General features: G+C 46.8%; 12 non-coding genes and 1 pseudogene across 12 annotated transcripts; all 13 read right to left on the minus strand.

Annotated features, from left to right (window-relative positions):
* Positions 1-495: 495 nt before the first annotated feature.
* On the minus strand, positions 496-686 carry LOC141225269 (U2 spliceosomal RNA). Its single transcript, XR_012292545.1, has one exon. It is a non-coding gene; the product is annotated as a U2 spliceosomal RNA (small nuclear RNA).
* A 1,115-nt stretch (positions 687-1,801) lies between these two features.
* LOC141225270 (U2 spliceosomal RNA) lies at positions 1,802-1,992 on the minus strand. Its single transcript, XR_012292546.1, has one exon. It is a non-coding gene; the product is annotated as a U2 spliceosomal RNA (small nuclear RNA).
* Positions 1,993-3,106: 1,114 nt separating this feature from the next.
* On the minus strand, positions 3,107-3,297 carry LOC141225271 (U2 spliceosomal RNA). Its single transcript, XR_012292547.1, has one exon. It is a non-coding gene; the product is annotated as a U2 spliceosomal RNA (small nuclear RNA).
* Positions 3,298-4,409: 1,112 nt separating this feature from the next.
* Positions 4,410-4,600, minus strand: LOC141225540 (U2 spliceosomal RNA). Its single transcript, XR_012292812.1, has one exon. It is a non-coding gene; the product is annotated as a U2 spliceosomal RNA (small nuclear RNA).
* A 1,115-nt stretch (positions 4,601-5,715) lies between these two features.
* On the minus strand, positions 5,716-5,906 carry LOC141225272 (U2 spliceosomal RNA). Its single transcript, XR_012292548.1, has one exon. It is a non-coding gene; the product is annotated as a U2 spliceosomal RNA (small nuclear RNA).
* A 1,115-nt stretch (positions 5,907-7,021) lies between these two features.
* LOC141225274 (U2 spliceosomal RNA) lies at positions 7,022-7,212 on the minus strand. Its single transcript, XR_012292550.1, has one exon. It is a non-coding gene; the product is annotated as a U2 spliceosomal RNA (small nuclear RNA).
* Positions 7,213-8,327: 1,115 nt separating this feature from the next.
* LOC141225625 (U2 spliceosomal RNA) lies at positions 8,328-8,510 on the minus strand. The gene has a single exon (XR_012292896.1). It is a non-coding gene; the product is annotated as a U2 spliceosomal RNA (small nuclear RNA).
* Positions 8,511-9,034: 524 nt separating this feature from the next.
* LOC141225148 (U2 spliceosomal RNA) lies at positions 9,035-9,150 on the minus strand (annotated as a pseudogene).
* Positions 9,151-10,262: 1,112 nt separating this feature from the next.
* On the minus strand, positions 10,263-10,453 carry LOC141225275 (U2 spliceosomal RNA). Its single transcript, XR_012292551.1, has one exon. It is a non-coding gene; the product is annotated as a U2 spliceosomal RNA (small nuclear RNA).
* Positions 10,454-11,568: 1,115 nt separating this feature from the next.
* On the minus strand, positions 11,569-11,759 carry LOC141225566 (U2 spliceosomal RNA). Its single transcript, XR_012292837.1, has one exon. It is a non-coding gene; the product is annotated as a U2 spliceosomal RNA (small nuclear RNA).
* Positions 11,760-12,874: 1,115 nt separating this feature from the next.
* LOC141225276 (U2 spliceosomal RNA) lies at positions 12,875-13,065 on the minus strand. The gene has a single exon (XR_012292552.1). It is a non-coding gene; the product is annotated as a U2 spliceosomal RNA (small nuclear RNA).
* A 7,653-nt stretch (positions 13,066-20,718) lies between these two features.
* Positions 20,719-20,909, minus strand: LOC141225660 (U2 spliceosomal RNA). Its single transcript, XR_012292926.1, has one exon. It is a non-coding gene; the product is annotated as a U2 spliceosomal RNA (small nuclear RNA).
* Positions 20,910-27,299: 6,390 nt separating this feature from the next.
* On the minus strand, positions 27,300-27,490 carry LOC141225277 (U2 spliceosomal RNA). The gene has a single exon (XR_012292553.1). It is a non-coding gene; the product is annotated as a U2 spliceosomal RNA (small nuclear RNA).
* Positions 27,491-27,748: the final 258 nt, after the last annotated feature.

Raw genomic sequence — 27,748 nt, forward strand, 5'->3', positions numbered from 1 at the left:
ACAACGTTTCAGAAAAGGCATTGTAGCAAACCAAAAAAGAAATTTTAAGCGCAGCAGAGTAACCAGCGCACATACCTGTTAGCTCAGGTGAGTTTAAAAGGCTGCTGTTGATAACAAGGGCATTTGCTAAATAGATGGTGTGTGTGCAACAATATACTGAAAGGTCAATTATATTGTGCAGCTTATCTCACCACCTGTAGTTATTTAGGTGAAAGCTCCAAAATGCTTGCCTAATATGTCTGTTTATCCAAAAGGAAGTAAAAAGGGAGAGCTAGAAAGATAGCATTGCATCACATTACATGGCAATGCAATGCACAGTTGCTGAAGTTGAACCAAAATGAGCTTGTAATCTGGCTTCTGCAACTTTGAACATGAAAAATCCAATGAGGAGAAGAAAAGCAAAGCCAAAGAGTCCATCCCAAAATCCGACAAACAAGCAAAATGAACAAAAAACATTGAATTCAATTCTTTCTGATTTTAGAAACTGCATTAAAGAAGGGGTGCACCGGTCCTGGAGATACTGCAATACCAGGTCAATGCGTGGAGTGGACAGAGCAAGCTCTTTTTCCATCTCCCTGTTCTAAAAATCCATTTAATATATGGTCCCCAGATAGGGGACGTATCAGATATTAAACTGATAAGAACAGATACTACACTTGATCTTAGCCAAAAGGCCGAGAAGCGATAACCAGAATTGGTTTCAAACTACGGAGCCACCCAAGGATCCTGAAAAGTCCATTTGTGGAGATGAGCTCCTGGACTCCCGTTAAGAAGACATGTTGTCAACCTCTAGATCCCTTACATGCCTGCACTTTTCGGCTTGCTGCTGCTGCAATCCACGCGTTTTAGATCTGCATAACTCCACCTCTTTAAACACAGCACCTTCACCCCCTGCTGTTCCCACCCGCCTCAACACCGTTGGAAGGGAGGAGAACCAATTAAGGCGGGGGGTGGGGTGGAACGAGCAGCTGTCTACCCTTAGCAGGAGGGCTCCTGATTACATACCTCTCCTGCTGCTGCTGCTGCTGGCTGTCCAGCAGCAGACTGAAGGTGGCTGCTGCTGTGCACAGGTATATAAAGGCTCAGAGCCTATTATGACACGCGCAGCCAGCGTTCCATTGCCACATTCCATCTACTGCAGGCAGGATACCTGGCTGGCTGAATGTCGCTGAGAAGCTCACAGAGACCGCCATAAGCAACAGTTTAACAGAATGCCACAGACTAATCAACCAAACTTTTTGGGTTGGGTTCTCTTTTATAGTCTGCAGGCATTAAATGAAAGAAGTCAGTGTTCCAGCAGAAGGAGACAACGTTTCAGAAAAGGCATTGTAGCAAACCAAAAAAGAAATTTTAAGCGCAGCAGAGTAACCAGCGCACATACCTGTTAGCTCAGGTGAGTTTAAAAGGCTGCTGTTGATAACAAGGGCATTTGCTAAATAGATGGTGTGTGTGCAACAATATACTGAAAGGTCAATTATATTGTGCAGCTTATCTCACCACCTGTAGTTATTTAGGTGAAAGCTCCAAAATGCTTGCCTAATATGTCTGTTTATCCAAAAGGAAGTAAAAAGGGAGAGCTAGAAAGATAGCATTGCATCACATTACATGGCAATGCAATGCACAGTTGCTGAAGTTGAACCAAAATGAGCTTGTAATCTGGCTTCTGCAACTTTGAACATGAAAAATCCAATGAGGAGAAGAAAAGCAAAGCCAAAGAGTCCATCCCAAAATCCGACAAACAAGCAAAATGAACAAAAACCATTGAATTCAATTCTTTCTGATTTTAGAAACTGCATTAAAGAAGGGGTGCACCGGTCCTGGAGATACTGCAATACCAGGTCAATGCGTGGAGTGGACAGAGCAAGCTCTTTTTCCATCTCCCTGTTCTAAAAATCCATTTAATATATGGTCCCCAGATAGGGGACGTATCAGATATTAAACTGATAAGAACAGATACTACACTTGATCTTAGCCAAAAGGCCGAGAAGCGATAACCAGAATTGGTTTCAACTACGGAGCCACCCAAGGATCCTGAAAAGTCCATTTGTGGAGATGAGCTCCTGGACTCCCGTTAAGAAGACATGTTGTCAACCTCTAGATCCCTTACATGCCTGCACTTTTCGGCTTGCTGCTGCTGCAATCCACGCGTTTTAGATCTGCATAACTCCACCTCTTTAAACACAGCACCTTCACCCCCTGCTGTTCCCACCCGCCTCAACACCGTTGGAAGGGAGGAGAACCAATTAAGGCGGGGGGTGGGGTGGAACGAGCAGCTGTCTACCCTTAGCAGGAGGGCTCCTGATTACATACCTCTCCTGCTGCTGCTGCTGCTGGCTGTCCAGCAGCAGACTGAAGGTGGCTGCTGCTGTGCACAGGTATATAAAGGCTCAGAGCCTATTATGACACGCGCAGCCAGCGTTCCATTGCCACATTCCATCTACTGCAGGCAGGATACCTGGCTGGCTGAATGTCGCTGAGAAGCTCACAGAGACCGCCATAAGCAACAGTTTAACAGAATGCCACAGACTAATCAACCAAACTTTTTGGGTTGGGTTCTCTTTTATAGTCTGCAGGCATTAAATGAAAGAAGTCAGTGTTCCAGCAGAAGGAGACAACGTTTCAGAAAAGGCATTGTAGCAAACCAAAAAAGAAATTTTAAGCGCAGCAGAGTAACCAGCGCACATACCTGTTAGCTCAGGTGAGTTTAAAAGGCTGCTGTTGATAACAAGGGCATTTGCTAAATAGATGGTGTGTGTGCAACAATATACTGAAAGGTCAATTATATTGTGCAGCTTATCTCACCACCTGTAGTTATTTAGGTGAAAGCTCCAAAATGCTTGCCTAATATGTCTGTTTATCCAAAAGGAAGTAAAAAGGGAGAGCTAGAAAGATAGCATTGCATCACATTACATGGCAATGCAATGCACAGTTGCTGAAGTTGAACCAAAATGAGCTTGTAATCTGGCTTCTGCAACTTTGAACATGAAAAATCCAATGAGGAGAAGAAAAGCAAAGCCAAAGAGTCCATCCCAAAATCCGACAAACAAGCAAAATGAACAAAAAACATTGAATTCAATTCTTTCTGATTTTAGAAACTGCATTAAAGAAGGGGTGCACCGGTCCTGGAGATACTGCAATACCAGGTCAATGCGTGGAGTGGACAGAGCAAGCTCTTTTTCCATCTCCCTGTTCTAAAAATCCATTTAATATATGGTCCCCAGATAGGGGACGTATCAGATATTAAACTGATAAGAACAGATACTACACTTGATCTTAGCCAAAAGGCCGAGAAGCGATAACCAGAATTGGTTTCAAACTACGGAGCCACCCAAGGATCCTGAAAAGTCCATTTGTGGAGATGAGCTCCTGGACTCCCGTTAAGAAGACATGTTGTCAACCTCTAGATCCCTTACATGCCTGCACTTTTCGGCTTGCTGCTGCTGCAATCCACGCGTTTTAGATCTGCATAACTCCACCTCTTTAAACACAGCACCTTCACCCCCTGCTGTTCCCACCCGCCTCAACACCGTTGGAAGGGAGGAGAACCAATTAAGGCGGGGGGTGGGGTGGAACGAGCAGCTGTCTACCCTTAGCAGGAGGGCTCCTGATTACATACCTCTCCTGCTGCTGCTGCTGGCTGTCCAGCAGCAGACTGAAGGTGGCTGCTGCTGTGCACAGGTATATAAAGGCTCAGAGCCTATTATGACACGCGCAGCCAGCGTTCCATTGCCACATTCCATCTACTGCAGGCAGGATACCTGGCTGGCTGAATGTCGCTGAGAAGCTCACAGAGACCGCCATAAGCAACAGTTTAACAGAATGCCACAGACTAATCAACCAAACTTTTTGGGTTGGGTTCTCTTTTATAGTCTGCAGGCATTAAATGAAAGAAGTCAGTGTTCCAGCAGAAGGAGACAACGTTTCAGAAAAGGCATTGTAGCAAACCAAAAAAGAAATTTTAAGCGCAGCAGAGTAACCAGCGCACATACCTGTTAGCTCAGGTGAGTTTAAAAGGCTGCTGTTGATAACAAGGGCATTTGCTAAATAGATGGTGTGTGTGCAACAATATACTGAAAGCTCAATTATATTGTGCAGCTTATCTCACCACCTGTAGTTATTTAGGTGAAAGCTCCAAAATGCTTGCCTAATATGTCTGTTTATCCAAAAGGAAGTAAAAAGGGAGAGCTAGAAAGATAGCATTGCATCACATTACATGGCAATGCAATGCACAGTTGCTGAAGTTGAACCAAAATGAGCTTGTAATCTGGCTTCTGCAACTTTGAACATGAAAAATCCAATGAGGAGAAGAAAAGCAAAGCCAAAGAGTCCATCCCAAAATCTGACAAACAAGCAAAATGAACAAAAAACATTGAATTCAATTCTTTCTGATTTTAGAAACTGCATTAAAGAAGGGGTGCACCGGTCCTGGAGATACTGCAATACCAGGTCAATGCGTGGAGTGGACAGAGCAAGCTCTTTTTCCATCTCCCTGTTCTAAAAATCCATTTAATATATGGTCCCCAGATAGGGGACGTATCAGATATTAAACTGATAAGAACAGATACTACACTTGATCTTAGCCAAAAGGCCGAGAAGCGGTAACCAGAATTGGTTTCAAACTACGCAGCCACCCAAGGATCCTGAAAAGTCCATTTGTGGAGATGAGCTCCTGGACTCCCGTTAAGAAGACATGTTGTCAACCTCTAGATCCCTTACATGCCTGCACTTTTCGGCTTGCTGCTGCTGCAATCCACGCGTTTTAGATCTGCATAACTCCACCTCTTTAAACACAGCACCTTCACCCCCCGCTGTTCCCACCCGCCTCAACACCGTTGGAAGGGAGGAGAACCAATTAAGGCGGGGGGTGGGGTGGAACGAGCAGCTGTCTACCCTTAGCAGGAGGGCTCCTGATTACATACCTCTCCTGCTGCTGCTGCTGCTGGCTGTCCAGCAGCAGACTGAAGGTGGCTGCTGCTGTGCACAGGTATATAAAGGCTCAGAGCCTATTATGACACGCGCAGCCAGCGTTCCATTGCCACATTCCATCTACTGCAGGCAGGATACCTGGCTGGCTGAATGTCGCTGAGAAGCTCACAGAGACCGCCATAAGCAACAGTTTAACAGAATGCCACAGACTAATCAACCAAACTTTTTGGGTTGGGTTCTCTTTTATAGTCTGCAGGCATTAAATGAAAGAAGTCAGTGTTCCAGCAGAAGGAGACAACGTTTCAGAAAAGGCATTGTAGCAAACCAAAAAAGAAATTTTAAGCGCAGCAGAGTAACCAGCGCACATACCTGTTAGCTCAGGTGAGTTTAAAAGGCTGCTGTTGATAACAAGGGCATTTGCTAAATAGATGGTGTGTGTGCAACAATATACTGAAAGGTCAATTATATTGTGCAGCTTATCTCACCACCTGTAGTTATTTAGGTGAAAGCTCCAAAATGCTTGCCTAATATGTCTGTTTATCCAAAAGGAAGTAAAAAGGGAGAGCTAGAAAGATAGCATTGCATCACATTACATGGCAATGCAATGCACAGTTGCTGAAGTTGAACCAAAATGAGCTTGTAATCTGGCTTCTGCAACTTTGAACATGAAAAATCCAATGAGGAGAAGAAAAGCAAAGCCAAAGAGTCCATCCCAAAATCCGACAAACAAGCAAAATGAACAAAAAACATTGAATTCAATTCTTTCTGATTTTAGAAACTGCATTAAAGAAGGGGTGCACCGGTCCTGGAGATACTGCAATACCAGGTCAATGCGTGGAGTGGACAGAGCAAGCTCTTTTTCCATCTCCCTGTTCTAAAAATCCATTTAATATATGGTCCCCAGATAGGGGACGTATCAGATATTAAACTGATAAGAACAGATACTACACTTGATCTTAGCCAAAAGGCCGAGAAGCGATAACCAGAATTGGTTTCAAACTACGCAGCCACCCAAGGATCCTGAAAAGTCCATTTGTGGAGATGAGCTCCTGGACTCCCGTTAAGAAGACATGTTGTCAACCTCTAGATCCCTTACATGCCTGCACTTTTCGGCTTGCTGCTGCTGCAATCCACGCGTTTTAGATCTGCATAACTCCACCTCTTTAAACACAGCACCTTCACCCCCCGCTGTTCCCACCCGCCTCAACACCGTTGGAAGGGAGGAGAACCAATTAAGGCGGGGGGTGGGGTGGAACGAGCAGCTGTCTACCCTTAGCAGGAGGGCTCCTGATTACATACCTCTCCTGCTGCTGCTGCTGCTGGCTGTCCAGCAGCAGACTGAAGGTGGCTGCTGCTGTGCACAGGTATATAAAGGCTCAGAGCCTATTATGACACGCGCAGCCAGCGTTCCATTGCCACATTCCATCTACTGCAGGCAGGATACCTGGCTGGCTGAATGTCGCTGAGAAGCTCACAGAGACCGCCATAAGCAACAGTTTAACAGAATGCCACAGACTAATCAACCAAACTTTTTGGGTTGGGTTCTCTTTTATAGTCTGCAGGCATTAAATGAAAGAAGTCAGTGTTCCAGCAGAAGGAGACAACGTTTCAGAAAAGGCATTGTAGCAAACCAAAAAAGAAATTTTAAGCGCAGCAGAGTAACCAGCGCACATACCTGTTAGCTCAGGTGAGTTTAAAAGGCTGCTGTTGATAACAAGGGCATTTGCTAAATAGATGGTGTGTGTGCAACAATATACTGAAAGGTCAATTATATTGTGCAGCTTATCTCACCACCTGTAGTTATTTAGGTGAAAGCTCCAAAATGCTTGCCTAATATGTCTGTTTATCCAAAAGGAAGTAAAAAGGGAGAGCTAGAAAGATAGCATTGCATCACATTACATGGCAATGCAATGCACAGTTGCTGAAGTTGAACCAAAATGAGCTTGTAATCTGGCTTCTGCAACTTTGAACATGAAAAATCCAATGAGGAGAAGAAAAGCAAAGCCAAAGAGTCCATCCCAAAATCCGACAAACAAGCAAAATGAACAAAAAACATTGAATTCAATTCTTTCTGATTTTAGAAACTGCATTAAAGAAGGGGTGCACCGGTCCTGGAGATACTGCAATACCAGGTCAATGCGTGGAGTGGACAGAGCAAGCTCTTTTTCCATCTCCCTGTTCTAAAAATCCATTTAATATATGGTCCCCAGATAGGGGACGTATCAGATATTAAACTGATAAGAACAGATACTACACTTGATCTTAGCCAAAAGGCCGAGAAGCGATAACCAGAATTGGTTTCAAACTACGCAGCCACCCAAGGATCCTGAAAAGTCCATTTGTGGAGATGAGCTCCTGGACTCCCGTTAAGAAGACATGTTGTCAACCTCTAGATCCCTTACATGCCTGCACTTTTCGGCTTGCTGCTGCTGCAATCCACGCATTTTAGATCTGCATAACTCCACCTCTTTAAACACAGCACCTTCACCCCCCGCTGTTCCCACCCGCCTCAACACCGTTGGAAGGGAGGAGAACCAATTAAGGCGGGGGGTGGGGTGGAACGAGCAGCTGTCTACCCTTAGCAGGAGGGCTCCTGATTACATACCTCTCCTGCTGCTGCTGCTGCTGGCTGTCCAGCAGCAGACTGAAGGTGGCTGCTGCTGTGCACAGGTATATAAAGGCTCAGAGCCTATTATGACACGCGCAGCCAGCGTTCCATTGCCACATTCCATCTACTGCAGGCAGGATACCTGGCTGGCTGAATGTCGCTGAGAAGCTCACAGAGACCGCCATAAGCAACAGTTTAACAGAATGCCACAGACTAATCAACCAAACTTTTTGGGTTGGGTTCTCTTTTATAGTCTGCAGGCATTAAATGAAAGAAGTCAGTGTTCCAGCAGAAGGAGACAACGTTTCAGAAAAGGCATTGTAGCAAACCAAAAAAGAAATTTTAAGCGCAGCAGAGTAACCAGCGCACATACCTGTTAGCTCAGGTGAGTTTAAAAGGCTGCTGTTGATAACAAGGGCATTTGCTAAATAGATGGTGTGTGTGCAACAATATACTGAAAGGTCAATTATATTGTGCAGCTTATCTCACCACCTGTAGTTATTTAGGTGAAAGCTCCAAAATGCTTGCCTAATATGTCTGTTTATCCAAAAGGAAGTAAAAAGGGAGAGCTAGAAAGATAGCATTGCATCACATTACATGGCAATGCAATGCACAGTCGCTGAAGTTGAACCAAAATGAGCTTGTAATCTGGCTTCTGCAACTTTGAACATGAAAAATCCAATGAGGAGAAGAAAAGCAAAGCCAAAGAGTCCATCCCAAAATCCGACAAACAAGCAAAATGAACAAAAAACATTGAATTCAATTCTTTCTGATTTTAGAAACTGCATTAAAGAAGGGGTGCACCGGTCCTGGAGATACTGCAATACCAGGTCAATGCGTGGAGTGGACAGAGCAAGCTCTTTTTCCATCTCCCTGTTCTAAAAATCCATTTAATATATGGTCCCCAGATAGGGGACGTATCAGATATTAAACTGATAAGAACAGATTTTTTTGATTGAAGCTGCATCCAAGGCACTGAAAAATGTGACCGAAGTCACACCAAAACAGCGCACGAGGCGAGGATTCATGTGGACCCTTCCCGGAGGAGAGGGTCCCCAATAAACCATCCCCATCCCTCCGAGCCAGAAGGCCACAGCGAGGGTCAGGGATCTCCGATGCTCTCCCTAGCCGAAGCCGGAGAAGAGTCGTTTTTGTGCTCCCAGCTTCCATCTAGGCTGCCACCCTAGTGGAGCTGGAGCCTGTGTTGGTTTCTCAGCCCAAAGCTGACCGGACCTCCGACCGGGTTTATAAAAATTCCCCTTCCTAGCCCGGAGGCCAGGAATAGGGGGGGTTGCTCAGAAAGTATGATTGGCAAAGGTGCGGCGTGCTACGAAGCCAAGTCTTTCTGGGGTTCCCAGTCCCAGTAAGCTTGGACTCCCACCAGGGCGCCTACTCCTGGGGCACATTGCTCCAAAGCCCTCACACTTACCCAGCCTAGTGACTTCGATCCTGGAGGGCCATGTTTTCCATCAGATAACTCTATGAGCCACCTGGCGTACTAACAAGTGCACCAAACCAGTGTGTAATATGCATCAATTTACTAGGGCAGCCCAAGGACAAAACTGCCTTTTCAAAAGATACTACACTTGATCTTAGCCAAAAGGCCGAGAAGCGATAACCAGAATTGGTTTCAAACTACGGAGCCACCCAAGGATCCTGAAAAGTCCATTTGTGGAGATGAGCTCCTGGACTCCCGTTAAGAAGACATGTTGTCAACCTCTAGATCCCTTACATGCCTGCACTTTTCGGCTTGCTGCTGCTGCAATCCACGCGTTTTAGATCTGCATAACTCCACCTCTTTAAACACAGCACCTTCACTCCCTGCTGTTCCCACCCGCCTCAACACCGTTGGAAGGGAGGAGAACCAATTAAGGCGGGGGGTGGGGTGGAACGAGCAGCTGTCTACCCTTAGCAGGAGGGCTCCTGATTACATACCTCTCCTGCTGCTGCTGCTGCTGGCTGTCCAGCAGCAGACTGAAGGTGGCTGCTGCTGTGCACAGGTATATAAAGGCTCAGAGCCTATTATGACACGCGCAGCCAGCGTTCCATTGCCACATTCCATCTACTGCAGGCAGGATACCTGGCTGGCTGAATGTCGCTGAGAAGCTCACAGAGACCGCCATAAGCAACAGTTTAACAGAATGCCACAGACTAATCAACCAAACTTTTTGGGTTGGGTTCTCTTTTATAGTCTGCAGGCATTAAATGAAAGAAGTCAGTGTTCCAGCAGAAGGAGACAACGTTTCAGAAAAGGCATTGTAGCAAACCAAAAAAGAAATTTTAAGCGCAGCAGAGTAACCAGCGCACATACCTGTTAGCTCAGGTGAGTTTAAAAGGCTGCTGTTGATAACAAGGGCATTTGCTAAATAGATGTGTGTGCAACAATATACTGAAAGGTCAATTATATTGTGCAGCTTATCTCACCACCTGTAGTTATTTAGGTGAAAGCTCCAAAATGCTTGCCTAATATGTCTGTTTATCCAAAAGGAAGTAAAAAGGGAGAGCTAGAAAGATAGCATTGCATCACATTACATGGCAATGCAATGCACAGTTGCTGAAGTTGAACCAAAATGAGCTTGTAATCTGGCTTCTGCAACTTTGAACATGAAAAATCCAATGAGGAGAAGAAAAGCAAAGCCAAAGAGTCCATCCCAAAATCCGACAAACAAGCAAAATGAACAAAAAACATTGAATTCAATTCTTTCTGATTTTAGAAACTGCATTAAAGAAGGGGTGCACCGGTCCTGGAGATACTGCAATACCAGGTCAATGCGTGGAGTGGACAGAGCAAGCTCTTTTTCCATCTCCCTGTTCTAAAAATCCATTTAATATATGGTCCCCAGATAGGGGACGTATCAGATATTAAACTGATAAGAACAGATACTACACTTGATCTTAGCCAAAAGGCCGAGAAGCGATAACCAGAATTGGTTTCAAACTACGGAGCCACCCAAGGATCCTGAAAAGTCCATTTGTGGAGATGAGCTCCTGGACTCCCGTTAAGAAGACATGTTGTCAACCTCTAGATCCCTTACATGCCTGCACTTTTCGGCTTGCTGCTGCTGCAATCCACGCGTTTTAGATCTGCATAACTCCACCTCTTTAAACACAGCACCTTCACCCCCTGCTGCTCCCAGCCGCCTCAACACCGTTGGAAGGGAGGAGAACCAATTAAGGCGGGGGGTGGGGTGGAACGAGCAGCTGTCTACCCTTAGCAGGAGGGCTCCTGATTACATACCTCTCCTGCTGCTGCTGCTGCTGGCTGTCCAGCAGCAGACTGAAGGTGGCTGCTGCTGTGCACAGGTATATAAAGGCTCAGAGCCTATTATGACACGCGCAGCCAGCGTTCCATTGCCACATTCCATCTACTGCAGGCAGGATACCTGGCTGGCTGAATGTCGCTGAGAAGCTCACAGAGACCGCCATAAGCAACAGTTTAACAGAATGCCACAGACTAATCAACCAAACTTTTTGGGTTGGGTTCTCTTTTATAGTCTGCAGGCATTAAATGAAAGAAGTCAGTGTCCCAGCAGAAGGAGACAACGTTTCAGAAAAGGCATTGTAGCAAACCAAAAAAGAAATTTTAAGCGCAGCAGAGTAACCAGCGCACATACCTGTTAGCTCAGGTGAGTTTAAAAGGCTGCTGTTGATAACAAGGGCATTTGCTAAATAGATGGTGTGTGTGCAACAATATACTGAAAGGTCAATTATATTGTGCAGCTTATCTCACCACCTGTAGTTATTTAGGTGAAAGCTCCAAAATGCTTGCCTAATATGTCTGTTTATCCAAAAGGAAGTAAAAAGGGAGAGCTAGAAAGATAGCATTGCATCACATTACATGGCAATGCAATGCACAGTTGCTGAAGTTGAACCAAAATGAGCTTGTAATCTGGCTTCTGCAACTTTGAACATGAAAAATCCAATGAGGAGAAGAAAAGCAAAGCCAAAGAGTCCATCCCAAAATCCGACAAACAAGCAAAATGAACAAAAAACATTGAATTCAATTCTTTCTGATTTTAGAAACTGCATTAAAGAAGGGGTGCACCGGTCCTGGAGATACTGCAATACCAGGTCAATGCGTGGAGTGGACAGAGCAAGCTCTTTTTCCATCTCCCTGTTCTAAAAATCCATTTAATATATGGTCCCCAGATAGGGGACGTATCAGATATTAAACTGATAAGAACAAATACTACACTTGATCTTAGCCAAAAGGCCGAGAAGCGATAACCAGAATTGGTTTCAAACTACGGAGCCACCCAAGGATCCTGAAAAGTCCATTTGTGGAGATGAGCTCCTGGACTCCCGTTAAGAAGACATGTTGTCAACCTCTAGATCCCTTACATGCCTGCACTTTTCGGCTTGCTGCTGCTGCAATCCACGCGTTTTAGATCTGCATAACTCCACCTCTTTAAACACAGCACCTTCACCCCCTGCTGTTCCCACCCGCCTCAACACCGTTGGAAGGGAGGAGAACCAATTAAGGCGGGGGGTGGGGTGGAACGAGCAGCTGTCTACCCTTAGCAGGAGGGCTCCTGATTACCTACCTCTCCTGCTGCTGCTGCTGCTGGCTGTCCAGCAGCAGACTGAAGGTGGCTGCTGCTGTGCACAGGTATATAAAGGCTCAGAGCCTATTATGACACGCGCAGCCAGCGTTCCATTGCCACATTCCATCTACTGCAGGCAGGATACCTGGCTGGCTGAATGTCGCTGAGAAGCTCACAGAGACCGCCATAAGCAACAGTTTAACAGAATGCCACAGACTAATCAACCAAACTTTTTGGGTTGGGTTCTCTTTTATAGTCTGCAGGCATTAAATGAAAGAAGTCAGTGTTCCAGCAGAAGGAGACAACGTTTCAGAAAAGGCATTGTAGCAAACCAAAAAAGAAATTTTAAGCGCAGCAGAGTAACCAGCGCACATACCTGTTAGCTCAGGTGAGTTTAAAAGGCTGCTGTTGATAACAAGGGCATTTGCTAAATAGATGGTGTGTGTGCAACAATATACTGAAAGGTCAATTATATTGTGCAGCTTATCTCACCACCTGTAGTTATTTAGGTGAAAGCTCCAAAATGCTTGCCTAATATGTCTGTTTATCGAAAAGGAAGTAAAAAGGGAGAGCTAGAAAGATAGCATTGCATCACATTACATGGCAATGCAATGCACAGTTGCTGAAGTTGAACCAAAATGAGCTTGTAATCTGGCTTCTGCAACTTTGAACATGAAAAATCCAATGAGGAGAAGAAAAGCAAAGCCAAAGAGTCCATCCCAAAATCCGACAAACAAGCAAAATGAACAAAAAACATTGAATTCAATTCTTTCTGATTTTAGAAACTGCATTAAAGAAGGGGTGCACCGGTCCTGGAGATACTGCAATACCAGGTCAATGCGTGGAGTGGACAGAGCAAGCTCTTTTTCCATCTCCCTGTTCTAAAAATCCATTTAATATATGGTCCCCAGATAGGGGACGTATCAGATATTAAACTGATAAGAACAGATACTACACTTGATCTTAGCCAAAAGGCCGAGAAGCGATAACCAGAATTGGTTTCAAACTACGGAGCCACCCAAGGATCCTGAAAAGTCCATTTGTGGAGATGAGCTCCTGGACTCCCGTTAAGAAGACATGTTGTCAACCTCTAGATCCCTTACATGCCTGCACTTTTCGGCTTGCTGCTGCTGCAATCCACGCGTTTTAGATCTGCATAACTCCACCTCTTTAAACACAGCACCTTCACCCCCTGCTGTTCCCACCCGCCTCAACACCGTTGGAAGGGAGGAGAACCAATTAAGGCGGGGGGTGGGGTGGAACGAGCAGCTGTCTACCCTTAGCAGGAGGGCTCCTGATTACATACCTCTCCTGCTGCTGCTGGCTGTCCAGCAGCAGACTGAAGGTGGCTGCTGCTGTGCACAGGTATATAAAGGCTCAGAGCCTATTATGACACGCGCAGCCAGCGTTCCATTGCCACATTCCATCTACTGCAGGCAGGATACCTGGCTGGCTGAATGTCGCTGAGAAGCTCACAGAGACCGCCATAAGCAACAGTTTAACAGAATGCCACAGACTAATCAACCAAACTTTTTGGGTTGGGTTCTCTTTTATAGTCTGCAGGCATTAAATGAAAGAAGTCAGTGTTCCAGCAGAAGGAGACAACGTTTCAGAAAAGGCATTGTAGCAAACCAAAAAAGAAATTTTAAGCACAGCAGAGTAACCAGCGCACATACCTGTTAGCTCAGGTGAGTTTAAAAGGCTGCTGTTGATAACAAGGGCATTTGCTAAATAGATGGTGTGTGTGCAACAATATACTGAAAGGTCAATTATATTGTGCAGCTTATCTCACCACCTGTAGTTATTTAGGTGAAAGCTCCAAAATGCTTGCCTAATATGTCTGTTTATCCAAAAGGAAGTAAAAAGGGAGAGCTAGAAAGATAGCATTGCATCACATTACATGGCAATGCAATGCACAGTTGCTGAAGTTGAACCAAAATGAGCTTGTAATCTGGCTTCTGCAACTTTGAACATGAAAAATCCAATGAGGAGAAGAAAAGCAAAGCCAAAGAGTCCATCCCAAAATCCGACAAACAAGCAAAATTGTAACATACCTGGCGGCGTCCTTGCATGGTGGTCCATCTCCCACTGTGCAAGAGCGCGCACTTGATCTCCAGTCCAGAATGTCTCTCTGGCTTCCCTCCTTGCTGTCTATTTGTCTGTTTTGGCTGCATAGGGCGACACCCGCTGAACTTCCTGTTTCTTGTACCTGCTGTGGACACGCCCCTGTTGCACCTTCAGCCTATTGCTGTCCATCTTTGGGTATTTATACCACCTTCTTCCTCAAGATGGCGCCTGAGCATTGTGTCCTGTCAGTCGGCTTTTTGTCTCTGACATGCCAGGTCCTATCCTGTTTTCCTGCCTGTTTTCCAGTTCTGTGTCTGAACTGTGGTCTGTTTTTGTGAACACGCTTCTTGCCTGTTCTTTCGCCTTCTAGGGGCCGTATTCCTAGATCTGCCTGTCTGTGCCTTGCGGTATCTGTTCCCGTCTGAACAGAGTCCTGTTTGTGTCCCTGCCTTGTGGTATCTGTTCCTGTCTGAACTGAGTCCTGTCTATTTCTCCTGTCTTGCAGTATCTGTTCCCGTGTCTGAACTGAGTCCTGTCTATGTCTCCTGCCTTGTGGTATCAGTTCCCGTGTCTGAACTGAGTCCTGTCTGTGTACTCTTGCCTGCTGCCTTTCCTGGAGGCTGTATTTCCAGGCCTGTCTGAACACGCTCCTAGCCTGTTCCTCCCGCCTTCTAGGGGCCGATTACCTAGATCCGTTCCTGTATCTTGTCTGTCCTGTCTGAACACGCTCCTTGCCTGTTCGTCCCGCCTCTCTGGGGGCCGTATTCCCAGACCCGCTCCTGTATCCCGCTGCAGTGTCGGTCTCTTCCGTACACTCAGTTCCAGTCTGAACTCTCTCCTATCCTTTACCTGTTTTGCCTCTGTCTGTTCCTTTCCTTTTTCTGCAGAGTCTGAACTCGTACCTAACTCCTGCTTGTTGTCTCTGTACTCCCGTTTGTGAGTTTGTGGTCCCCTCGCTACTTCACTGCAAGTACCCTGTGGGTATCTGGCTCTGCCTTTCCCTTCCTGTCTGTTCCGTGTGAACAGAGCCCTGTCCGTCCTGCTCTGACTCCTTTCTCACTGCTCCGGCAGTCCTGTCCTGCCCTGCTTCTGCCCGCTGCTCCGGCAGTCCTGTCCTGCCCTGCTTCTGCCCGCTGCTCCGGCAGTCCTGTCCTGCCCTGCTTCTGCCCGCTGCTCCGGCAGTCCTGTCCTGCCCTGCTTCTGCCCGCTGCTCCGGCAGTCCTGTCCTGCCCTGCTTCTGCCCGCTGCTCTGGCAGTCCTGTCCTGCCCTGCTTCTGCCCGCTGCTTCGGCAGTCCTGTCCTGTCCTGCCCTGCTTCTGCCCGCTGCTCCGGCAGTCCTGTCCTGTCCTGCCCTGCTTCTGCCCGCTGCTCCGGCAGTCCTGTCCTGTCCTGCCCTGCTTCTGCCCGCTGCTCCGGCAGTCCTGTCCTGTCCTGCCCTGCTTCTGCCCGCTGCTCCGGCAGTCCTGTCCTGTCCTGCCCTGCTTCTGCCCGCTGCTCCGGCAGTCCTGTCCTGTCCTGCCCTGCTTCTGCCCGCTGCTCCGGCAGTCCTGTCCTGTCCTGCCCTGCTTCTGCCCGCTGCTCCGGCAGTCCTGTCCTGTCCTGCCCTGCTTCTGCCCGCTGCTCCGGCAGTCCTGTCCTGTCCTGCCCTGCTTCTGCCCGCTGATCCGGCAGTCCTGTCCTGCCCTGCTTCTGCCCGCTGATCCGGCAGTCCTGTTCTGCCCTGCTTCTGCCCGCTGCTCCGGCAGTCCTGTCCTGCCCTGCTTGTGCTCGCTGCTCCTGCAGCCCCGTCCTGCTCTGTTCTTGCCCACCGCTTTGGGCGTTCCCTCTCTGCTGTGGTTGTCTACCGCATCTGCGGTTCTGTGACCCAGTCTGTACTGGGTCTTAACCTTTCTGTGCTCCAGCCCGTCCTTTCGGCCAGTACCTCCCTGCCTGCATACTCGCCTGTATCCACCCCTCTGCATACCTGCCATGTTTGCTTACATCCACCAGTCTGTGCCAGCCTAACCTGCCTGTTCCAGTAATTCCAGTGTGGGTCAACCCCCATGTCCGGAGTTTGATCTGGAGTAGCACCTGGTCCCTCTGCCCGGTTTCTCCCTGGTGCACTGGCGTCGTATGCCGTCGTGCCACCTTGGTCGGATCGGCCAGATACTTAGTCACGCCCCTCCAGGCACTCTCCGGTCCATGGTCCAGTGGAACCACAACACCCGCACACGCCAGTCAGTCCGGGCGTGTGCATAACAGCATGCTCAGGCCATGGTTCCCGTTGAGCCCCACGGCCTTCGCTCTCTGAGAAGTTTTCCAGCGAATACATGCATTAAAAATAAATAAATAAAAGTTTTTTTTTTTCTCAGCTGAGTTCCAGGCGAATTACGCACCCGTCCAGATGGATCTATCTGCTCTCGTTCCTGTGGATCCGCCACGTTACTATGGGGATCCAAGACAAAGTCGTGCATTTGTGGAGCAATGCATGCTACACTTCAAGTTCTACCCTCTATGTTTTCCCACCGATCGGGTTAAGGTGGCATTCATTATGTCTTACCTGGCGGGTGATGCCTTGGAATGGATCAACCCCCTATATGAAACACGGGATCCGATCCTCCTGGACCTAATGGCCTTCCTGGTGGCCTTTCTAATGGTCTTCGATGATCCTAACCCGGAGGCTCCTGCTGAAGCTTCACCTCCCAATATCCCGGAGCAGCCCCGATGGGTAATGTGTGTGGGTAGCGCAATAGTCCTCCAGCCCAATGAGACTACTGCCCACCCAGAATCCTCACAGGGTGACTACGCTTTCCGGAATACTTCTCCCAACCTCAAGAGGCAGTCCAGACGTGCTAGACGTAGAGGCAAGCCGTCACGCCAGGGTCTGTCCTCCCTGAGACCTCCTGACCCCAACCTTGAAGTCCCTACTGAAGCTTCATCTCCCTGTATCCCGGAGAAGCCCCAATGGGTAATGTGTGTGGGTAGTGCTCCGGTTCTCCTGCCCGAAGAGACTTCTGCCCATCCAGACTCCACACAGGAGAACTTCCTGCACCCAGCATCAGATGCTTCACCCACTTTAACCGGTGTGCATGTCCAAGGATGCTCCAAAGCTGTGGTTACCTCAGAGTCTGTGCACCTCTACTACCTGGCGGAGGACCCCCTGTTGCCTCCTGAATCCTCCGGGATACCACTCGATGACAAATGGAGAGAGACTTCTCTACACTCGGTACTCGATACTTTGTCCGCTTCGTCCTGTGAGCCTGACAATGGGTACCCCAAAGTGGTAGTTACCCCCGAGTCTCTACACCCCTCCGACCAGGCGGAGGACCTCCAGTTGTCTCCAGAACCCTTCGGGGTGCTACCTGGTAGCGAAAGGACAGAGACTCTCCTATACTCTGTACCTGATACCTCGCTCGCTTCGTCCAGTGAGTCCAACCTAGTGTACTCCGAAGCAGAGGTTACTCCCGAGTCTCTACACCCCTCCGACCAGGCGGAGGACCTCCAGTTGTGTCCAGAACCCTTCGGGGTGCTACCTGGTAGCGAAAGGACAGAGACTCTCCTTTACTCTGTACCTGATACCTCGCTCGCTTCGTCCAGTGAGTCCAACCTAGTGTACTCCGAAGCAGAGGTTAATCCCGAGTCTCTACACCCCTCCGACCAGGCGGAGAACCTCCAGTTGTCTCCAGAACCCTTCGGGGTGCCACCTGGTGGTGAATGGACAGAGACTTTCCTATATCCTGGATCTGATACCTCGCTTGCTTCGTCCAGTGAGTCCGACCTTGTGTACTCTGAAGCAGATGTTTTCTCTGAGCCTCTGCACTCTTCTGACCCGGCGGAGGACCTCCAGTTGTTTCCTGAATTCTCCGGGGTACCACCAGATAACAAAGAGACAGTGACTTTTCCTAATTATGTACCTGATAACCCGTCTATTTCTTCCTGTGAGCTTGACAAGATGTACCTCGAAGCAGAGATTACCCCCAAGTCTCTGTCCCCCTCCAACCCGGTGAAGGACTTCCAGTCGTCTCCTGTACCCTCTGGGGTGCCACCTGAAAATATGTGGAGAGAGACTTCCTTGTGTGCTGTTCCTGGTACTCCACCCGTTTCGTCTGTTGCTAGGGATGGCTGGATAGGAGGTAGCATCCTAGCTAACCAGATGAAATCAATTTTTCCTGTGGACAGTGGAAGTGATCTCCTTGAAGTGAACGACTGGTCCTCGAATTCCCTGCGGAAGATTCTGGCAGGCCTGAAGAAGAGGGGGCGTAAGGGGGGGGTACTGTAACATACCTGGCGGCGTCCTTGCATGGTGGTCCATCTCCCACTGTGCAAGAGCGCGCACTTGATCTCCAGTCCAGAATGTCTCTCTGGCTTCCCTCCTTGCTGTCTGTTTGTCTGTTTTGGCTGCATAGGGCGACACCCGCTGAACTTCCTGTTTCTTGTACCTGCTGTGGACACGCCCCTGTTGCACCTTCAGCCTATTGCTGTCCATCTTTGGGTATTTATACCACCTTCTTCCTCAAGATGGCGCCTGAGCATTGTGTCCTGTCAGTCGGCTTTTTGTCTCTGACATGCCAGGTCCTATCCTGTTTTCCTGCCTGTTTTCCAGTTCTGTGTCTGAACTGTGGTCTGTTTTTGTGAACACGCTTCTTGCCTGTTCTTTCGCCTTCTAGGGGCCGTATTCCTAGATCTGCCTGTCTGTGCCTTGCGGTATCTGTTCCCGTCTGAACAGAGTCCTGTTTGTGTCCCTGCCTTGTGGTATCTGTTCCTGTCTGAACTGAGTCCTGTCTATTTCTCCTGTCTTGCAGTATCTGTTCCCGTGTCTGAACTGAGTCCTGTCTATGTCTCCTGCCTTGTGGTATCAGTTCCCGTGTCTGAACTGAGTCCTGTCTGTGTACTCTTGCCTGCTGCCTTTCCTGGAGGCTGTATTTCCAGGCCTGTCTGAACACGCTCCTAGCCTGTTCCTCCCGCCTTCTAGGGGCCGATTACCTAGATCCGTTCCTGTATCTTGTCTGTCCTGTCTGAACACGCTCCTTGCCTGTTCGTCCCGCCTCTCTGGGGGCCGTATTCCCAGACCCTCTCCTGTATCCCGCTGCAGTGTCGGTCTCTTCCGTACACTCAGTTCCAGTCTGAACTCTCTCCTATCCTTTACCTGTTTTGCCTCTGTCTGTTCCTTTCCTTTTTCTGCAGAGTCTGAACTCGTACCTAACTCCTGCTTGTTGTCTCTGTACTCCCGTTTGTGAGTTTGTGGTCCCCTCGCTACTTCACTGCAAGTACCCTGTGGGTATCTGGCTCTGCCTTTCCCTTCCTGTCTGTTCCGTGTGAACAGAGCCCTGTCCGTCCTGCTCTGACTCCTTGCTCACTGCTCCGGCAGTCCTGTCCTGCCCTGCTTCTGCCCGCTGCTCCGGCAGTCCTGTCCTGCCCTGCGTCTGCCCGCTGCTCCGGCAGTCCTGTCCTGCCCTGCTTCTGCCCGCTGCTCCGGCAGTCCTGTCCTGCCCTGCTTCTGCCCGCTGCTCCGGCAGTCCTGTCCTGCCCTGCTTCTGCCCGCTGCTCTGGCAGTCCTGTCCTGCCCTGCTTCTGCCCGCTGCTTCGGCAGTCCTGTCCTGTCCTGCCCTGCTTCTGCCCGCTGCTCCGGCAGTCCTGTCCTGTCCTGCCCTGCTTCTGCCCGCTGCTCCGGCAGTCCTGTCCTGTCCTGCCCTGCTTCTGCCCGCTGCTCCGGCAGGCCTGTCCTGTCCTGCCCTGCTTCTGCCCGCTGCTCCGGCAGTCCTGTCCTGTCCTGCCCTGCTTCTGCCCGCTGCTCCGGCAGTCCTGTCCTGTCCTGCCCTGCTTCTGCCCGCTGCTCCGGCAGTCCTGTCCTGTCCTGCCCTGCTTCTGCCCGCTGCTCCGGCAGTCCTGTCCTGTCCTGCCCTGCTTCTGCCCGCTGCTCCGGCAGTCCTGTCCTGTCCTGCCCTGCTTCTGCCCGCTGATCCGGCAGTCCTGTCCTGCCCTGCTTCTGCCCGCTGATCCGGCAGTCCTGTCCTGCCCTGCTTCTGCCCGCTGCTCCGGCAGTCCTGTCCTGCCCTGCTTGTGCTCGCTGCTCCTGCAGCCCCGTCCTGCTCTGTTCTTGCCCACCGCTTTGGGCGTTCCCTCTCTGCTGTGGTTGTCTACCGCATCTGCGGTTCTGTGACCCAGTCTGTACTGGGTCTTAACCTTTCTGTGCTCCAGCCCGTCCTTTCGGCCAGTACCTCCCTGCCTGCATACTCGCCTGTATCCACCCCTCTGCATACCTGCCGTGTTTGCTTACATCCACCAGTCTGTGCCAGCCTAACCTGCCTGTTCCAGTAATTCCAGTGTGGGTCAACCCCCGTGTCCGGAGTTTGACCTGGAGTAGCACCTGGTCCCTCTGCCCGGTTTCTCCCTGGTGCACTGGCGTCGTATGCCGTCGTGCCACCTTGGTCGGATCGGCCAGATACTTAGTCACGCCCCTCCAGGCACTCTCCGGTCCATGGTCCAGTGGAACCACAACACCCGCACACGCCAGTCAGTCCGGGCGTGTGCATAACAAAAATGAACAAAAAACATTGAATTCAATTCTTTCTGATTTTAGAAACTGCATTAAAGAAGGGGTGCACCGGTCCTGGAGATACTGCAATACCAGGTCAATGCGTGGAGTGGACAGAGCAAGCTCTTTTTCCATCTCCCTGTTCTAAAAATCCATTTAATATATGGTCCCCAGATAGGGGACGTATCAGATATTAAACTGATAAGAACAGATTTTTTTTTTTTAATTTGGCTATCCCCTGCAGAGGGATAAAACCGTTTATTAAAACTTTAACAAATTACAAGCATAATTAAACAAATACCAAACGTTAAAAGACAAATGAAATTTACAAAACAAAAAAATACAAAGATTTTAAATAATTAGGTTCCATTGGTCGACAAGCCATTTTTTGGAAATATGTACATTCTTCTTTTTGTCAATTAAATAATAAGTATACATTTCACATAAACATAAACTTAAAACATCATTCACTGATAAAACATCTTGTTTAAAAATAGCAATGTTGCGCGCTTTCCAGAGAGATGACTTGGCGCAGTTCACTGTCTTCCAAGCCATTGTGTACTGGTCCATTGTGGGGCATTCCATAAGTCCGTATAGCACAGTTTTATATGTAAAGTCCTTGAGGTCTGCCACCCTTTCCAGTAGGGGGAGCAGTCTTCTCCAGAAATCCTTTGCAAAATTACATGTCCATAATAGATGTTCCACCGTTTCCTCTTCTTGGCATCCGGCTCTTGGGCAGATGGCAGACCTCACAAATCCTCTTCTGTATTGGAATGCCCGGCAAGGAAGACAGCGGTGCATGCAACTCCAAGCCAGATCTCTCTGTTCATTAAAAAGATAAAAAACGTTAATCATTTTCCAGATAGACATAGATTTGTCATCATCATATCTGTCAACATTACATATTTCCTCACTTTTTCGTATTTCTTTAATTAGTTTCTTACTATTTCTTAATTCCTCTATTTTCTTAGTCCCTAAATTAAAATCGGACACTATTTTCCTTAAAATCTCATAATGCGGCGACAAATTAAAAGCATGGGGCACAGATATATTTACTTCATACCATCCAAACTTTCTCATAAAAAATCCTGTATTAAAACGCATAAAAAAGGACCAATAGTGATTCTTAAAAAGGGCATTAAAACAGTAAACGAACAGATGGATTAAAAGAAACCTATTAAAATCTGGAAAATCTTTACCACCTTTTACTTTTGATTTCATCACGATTTCTCTTTTCAGCTTTTCCATTTTTGAGTTCCAAAAGAAGGTAAAACAGGTTTTGGTTATCTTTTTTAAAACATTAACAGGCGGGGGGAAAACCATGCTAAGATACAATAAAAGAGGTAAAATCACCATCTTTAAAACCAATACTTTACCCTCCATTGTAAGTCTCCTCATGTTCCACATACATATTTTCGTATTTACTTTCTGTGTAACTGTTTCCCAACTATCATAACCATCATTATTTTCAGTGAATGATATACCTAAAATGGAAATGGATTCGGAGACATTAATTGGTACATCACGTAAAATCATCCCCCCAACACTTAAAATGTTACACTTATTAAAATTGATTTTAAAACCAGAAGCTAGACAAAAGGATTGCACTTGATGGAGAGTGGCCGTAAGTGATGGTGCATCTGTACACAAGACCGCCACGTCATCCATGTAGCCTACAACCTTGGCCTCCAAACCACCGCTTCCAGGCAGAGGGACACCGCATATCTGTTTATTTTGGCGTATTGCACATAACATTGGTTCCAGTGCACAGATAAACAGTAGGGGGGACAGAGGGCATCCCTGTTTCACCCCTGACCGTAAAAATACCTCTTGTGTCTTAAAACCATTCACTAAAATCTTACTTGTACAATCCTTGTAAAATGCTTTAAGCGATAGTAAAAACCCTTCTGGTATGCCCATTTTCTCTAAAACTTTAAAAAGATAAAAGTGTGAGACACGGTCAAATGCTTTTTCAAAATCAATAGATAAAATCGCCATTTTCCCCTTTCTGTCTTTCACATCCTCAATACAGTCTTTCACTAAATTCAGATTGTCCCATATACTGCGCCCCGGCACCCCACACACTTGATTAGAATGAATAACTTTGCTGATGACTTCTTTTAGACGATTTGCACAAATTTTAGCCATTATTTTATAGTCACAATTTAAAAGTGTTATTGGTCTCCAGTTTTCTAATTTTGATTTATCGCCTTTTTTGTATAGGAGGGAGACTTCACCTTTCTTCCAGGAATTTAATAAAACCTTATTATTAAAAACCTCAGTAAACAAATAAAACAAATCATCTTTTAAAATATCATAAAAACATATATAAAATTCTATTGGGATGCCATCAGGACCAGGGACCTTTCCAGTTTTAAAACTTTTAATAGTTTTTAACACTTCTTGTTCCGTTAAAACTTGGGATAAAAACTTTTGGGATGCGGGATCTAAAACAGCTGTTAGTCCTTGCAGCGAATCATCCATTAATTTATTATCTATATTTTTTCCATTAAAAAGATTAGAAAAAAAAACCTCAACTTTACCCAGCATATTTTTTATATTATTCTCACCATCTATATGGTCAATTATCACTTTTTCTTTTTTATTTTTCCTAAAAAAATATCTGGAACACTTTTCATTTTCTTCTATATGTTGTACTCTAGAACGAAAAATGATCTCTTTTCCTTTTTGTTCTAGCCATTTTGAAATCTCTTCTTTTAAGTTTGAAATATCAAGTTGTACATCTATCCCATTGTCTCTGAGCTTAAATAATGTTTGTAGGCGGGTATTTAAAATTCTATATTCTTCATATTTTTCTTTGGCTCTACATATACTCTTTTTAATAAAAAAGTCTTTTATTTTTACTTTCATTCTATCCCACCATACACTCATAGTCTCATTTGTTTTTTTCCCTTTTCTACATTTCCTATAAAACTCAATAAAATCTGATAAAATCTGCGGGTCGGTTAAAAGGGATACGTTCATTTTCCAGCTTTTCTTACCACATTTTTTGTTGTCATTTACTTTTATGGTAAAGGATAAAAGTTTATGGTCTGAAAATATATTAGTTAAAACTTCACATTTGGCAGGTATTGTTTTATCTGAACCAAAAATAAAATCAATCCTAGAGCTACAATTAGCATTGCTCCAAGTGAAACCGGCGTCCTCTGGGCTGTCACTATGACACTCTTTATATATGTCTATCAATTTAGCATCTTTGACTATATCATGTAGCATACCTGAGGTTTTATCGTAGTTCCTGCTTACAGAGCTGGAGCGCCGGTTTTCACCTTTTAAAACACAATTAAAATCCCCTGCTAAGATAAAAGGTTCAGAGTTATTAATGAATAATGGTAAAAGATCAAGCATTTCGGCTCTTTCATTTTTCTCTGGGGATCCATAAAAATTTAAAAACTGCCATCTAATACCATCAATAAAAGCTTTCACTAATAAAATACGACCTGGTAAAATTTCCTGAATAAAATCAATTAAAACGTTCCCTTTAAAAAGTATGGCTACACCCGCTGATCCTGCAGCATTCGATCCGGACCAGACAGATGGCCCACACTTCCACTCATCTTTATATTTTTGATATGACATTTCATGTGGGATATTACATTCTTGCAGAAAAAATACAGATGCAGTAAAACACGTAAAAAAATTAAAAAGAGCAGTTCTTCTCGTGTTAGATTTTATGCCTCTCACGTTGAGGGAAATACCTTTGAGTTCAGCCATCATTAGAAAATGTAAAAATTTTACTTAGGTAACTAAGAGCAACGGATTTACCTGTCCGATGAACCTGATCAGACCACTGGGCTTGCGCCTCCCTCCTCATCTGATAGTATCGTCACGAGAGTCTCCGTGGAGGAGGAAAGATTACCACATTTATATAAACCCGACGCTACACTGGCATAGCTCGGAGGGCTGGCTGGCAGAACCCGCTGGGTCTCCATTGGCTGGCCATGCAGTTCCTCATCAGGTGGGTCCCCGAGGGGTTCCGCCGCCCCTGTTTGACCTGTAGAAGGTCGTCCTATAGGAGGAGGTTGCGCACAAGGCAGAGCCTCTGACTCTTCAGAGGCAGCAAGATCCCGGTCCCCACCTGTAGCAGCGGAGACCGAAACCCCTGAGGGTCCAGCGTCCACGTCCCCTTCTGGAGAAGTGTCCATCTGTTCACCTCCTGCTGCCTCCTCCGAACCACCCTTTTTCTTTTTCTTAGGACCCACCTTTATCCACTCAGCGCCCTCAGCCCTAGGAGACCCAGACTGGGCATGGGCTTCTGTGTCGGCCTTTTGCCGGTCCCTTTTGACCTTACCAGTAGTGCCCTTCTGCTCCTTCTCAGCCCTCCTTTTGGACTCCCGCAGGTCCTGCAGCCAGGTTTTGGGATTTGGTATTTTACCTGTCATAGACTCTGGAGACACTTCACTATTTGGTACGCCCTTATTGTCTCCAGAGGCTCCAGGTTGTTGTTCCTCCTCCTGAGGGGTGGTCTGATCTTTTGGTCCTTGGTCGGACGTCTTGGACTTCCCCTTTTGCTCATCTTCCCGAAATCTGTGAGGGCAAGAAAAATAAAAGTGACCTGGAGTCTGGCAAAAACTGCATTTCTTTTCCTTAGGGCATTCTTTTGTCTCATGTTCTTCACTAGCACAATTTCTACATGATACATGACAGTTTTCTTTTGAATGACCATAGCGCCCACAGTTTCTGCAGTATACTGGCATCCCAGAAAAGAAGAAATCCCCATTTGTTTGCCCAATTTTGAAACGGGCAGGGGGGAGCCGTATACCACCTGGTGTATTTGGATCTCTTGTACACTTCACAAGGAATTTCCACTTAGATGTCCATATGTTATATTCGTTTAATATCTTCCCAATACATTTAACACTTTTAAAATAAATTGCTAGAAATGACATTACTTCTGGAGCAGAAACAAAGGGCGAAAATACTTTTACAATAACCAGTCTTACCTCATCCAGGACGTGCTCAACAATTTGTATCCCTTTCAAAACAGGACTATTTTCAACTTTTTTTAACTTTTCTAGTACATCTCTAAAAATACCTTCTCCGGTGAATGTGATGTCATAGTCACCTCTTCTGGGATAATCCTGGATGGAGAGAATTTCATTCCTTTGTACGCCAAGAAGGTTCCTGAGCACGTCCTGGACTACATACCCTAATTTCCTCATATCCGAGCCACCCGCCGTGAAGTGAACTCGGATAGAGTTTTTTAGCCTCGCATAAAGAGGCACGAGGTTAGGGTCAACCTCCATGGAAAAACGCAACAAGGTTGCAAATTGGAGCCGCTTGCAATCTGCGCTCCCAGTGTTCTTGCAGCGAAAAACACCTGGAAGCTGGGGGATCGCAACTCGTTACCCTGGGACTAAGCCCTCTCCCTAATAGCAGCAAGCAGGTTAAGTCCACCAAAGTGGACGATCCTGCCAGGCCAAGGAGAGGGGTACCCGAGTGCCCTTCAACCACAATCTCCAGCAATAAAGCACTTGATCGTAGCCAAAAGGCCGAGAAGCGATAACCAGAATTGGTTTCAAACTACGGAGCCACCCAAGGATCCTGAAAAGTCCATTTGTGGAGATGAGCTCCTGGACTCCCGTTAAGAAGACATGTTGTCAACCTCTAGATCCCTTACATGCCTGCACTTTTCGGCTTGCTGCTGCTGCAATCCACGCGTTTTAGATCTGCATAACTCCACCTCTTTAAACACAGCACCTTCACCCCCTGCTGTTCCCACCCGCCTCAACACCGTTGGAAGGGAGGAGAACCAATTAAGGCGGGGGGTGGGGTGGAACGAGCAGCTGTCTACCCTTAGCAGGAGGGCTCCTGATTACATACCTCTCCTGCTGCTGCTGCTGCTGGCTGTCCAGCAGCAGACTGAAGGTGGCTGCTGCTGTGCACAGGTATATAAAGGCTCAGAGCCTATTATGACACGCGCAGCCAGCGTTCCATTGCCACATTCCATCTACTGCAGGCAGGATACCTGGCTGGCTGAATGTCGCTGAGAAGCTCACAGAGACCGCCATAAGCAACAGTTTAACAGAATGCCACAGACTAATCAACCAAACTTTTTGGGTTGGGTTCTCTTTTATAGTCTGCAGGCATTAAATGAAAGAAGTCAGTGTTCCAGCAGAAGGAGACAACGTTTCAGAAAAGGCATTGTAGCAAACCAAAAAAGAAATTTTAAGCGCAGCAGAGTAACCAGCGCACATACCTGTTAGCTCAGGTGAGTTTAAAAGGCTGCTGTTGATAACAAGGGCATTTGCTAAATAGATGGTGTGTGTGCAACAATATACTGAAAGGTCAATTATATTGTGCAGCTTATCTCACCACCTGTAGTTATTTAGGTGAAAGCTCCAAAATGCTTGCCTAATATGTCTGTTTATCCAAAAGGAAGTAAAAAGGGAGAGCTAGAAAGATAGCATTGCATCACATTACATGGCAATGCAATGCACAGTTGCTGAAGTTGAACCAAAATGAGCTTGTAATCTGGCTTCTGCAACTTTGAACATGAAAAATCCAATGAGGAGAAGAAAAGCAAAGCCAAAGAGTCCATCCCAAAATCCGACAAACAAGCAAAATGAACAAAAAACATTGAATTCAATTCTTTCTGATTTTAGAAACTGCATTAAAGAAGGGGTGCACCGGTCCTGGAGATACTGCAATACCAGGTCAATGCGTGGAGTGGACAGAGCAAGCTCTTTTTCCATCTCCCTGTTCTAAAAATCCATTTAATATATGGTCCCCAGATAGGGGACGTATCAGATATTAAACTGATAAGAACAGATACTACACTTGATCTTAGCCAAAAGGCCGAGAAGCGATAACCAGAATTGGTTTCAAACTACGGAGCCACCCAAGGATCCTGAAAAGTCCATTTGTGGAGATGAGCTCCTGGACTCCCGTTAAGAAGACATGTTGTCAACCTCTAGATCCCTTACATGCCTGCACTTTTCGGCTTGCTGCTGCTGCAATCCACGCGTTTTAGATCTGCATAACTCCACCTCTTTAAACACAGCACCTTCACCCCCTGCTGTTCCCACCCGCCTCAACACCGTTGGAAGGGAGGAGAACCAATTAAGG

The sequence above is a fragment of the Phyllobates terribilis genome, unplaced genomic scaffold (genome assembly GCF_046119375.1).
Source record: "Phyllobates terribilis strain yellow unplaced genomic scaffold, ASM4611937v1 Scaffold_404__1_contigs__length_1715579, whole genome shotgun sequence".
NCBI lineage: Eukaryota > Metazoa > Chordata > Amphibia > Anura > Dendrobatidae > Phyllobates > Phyllobates terribilis.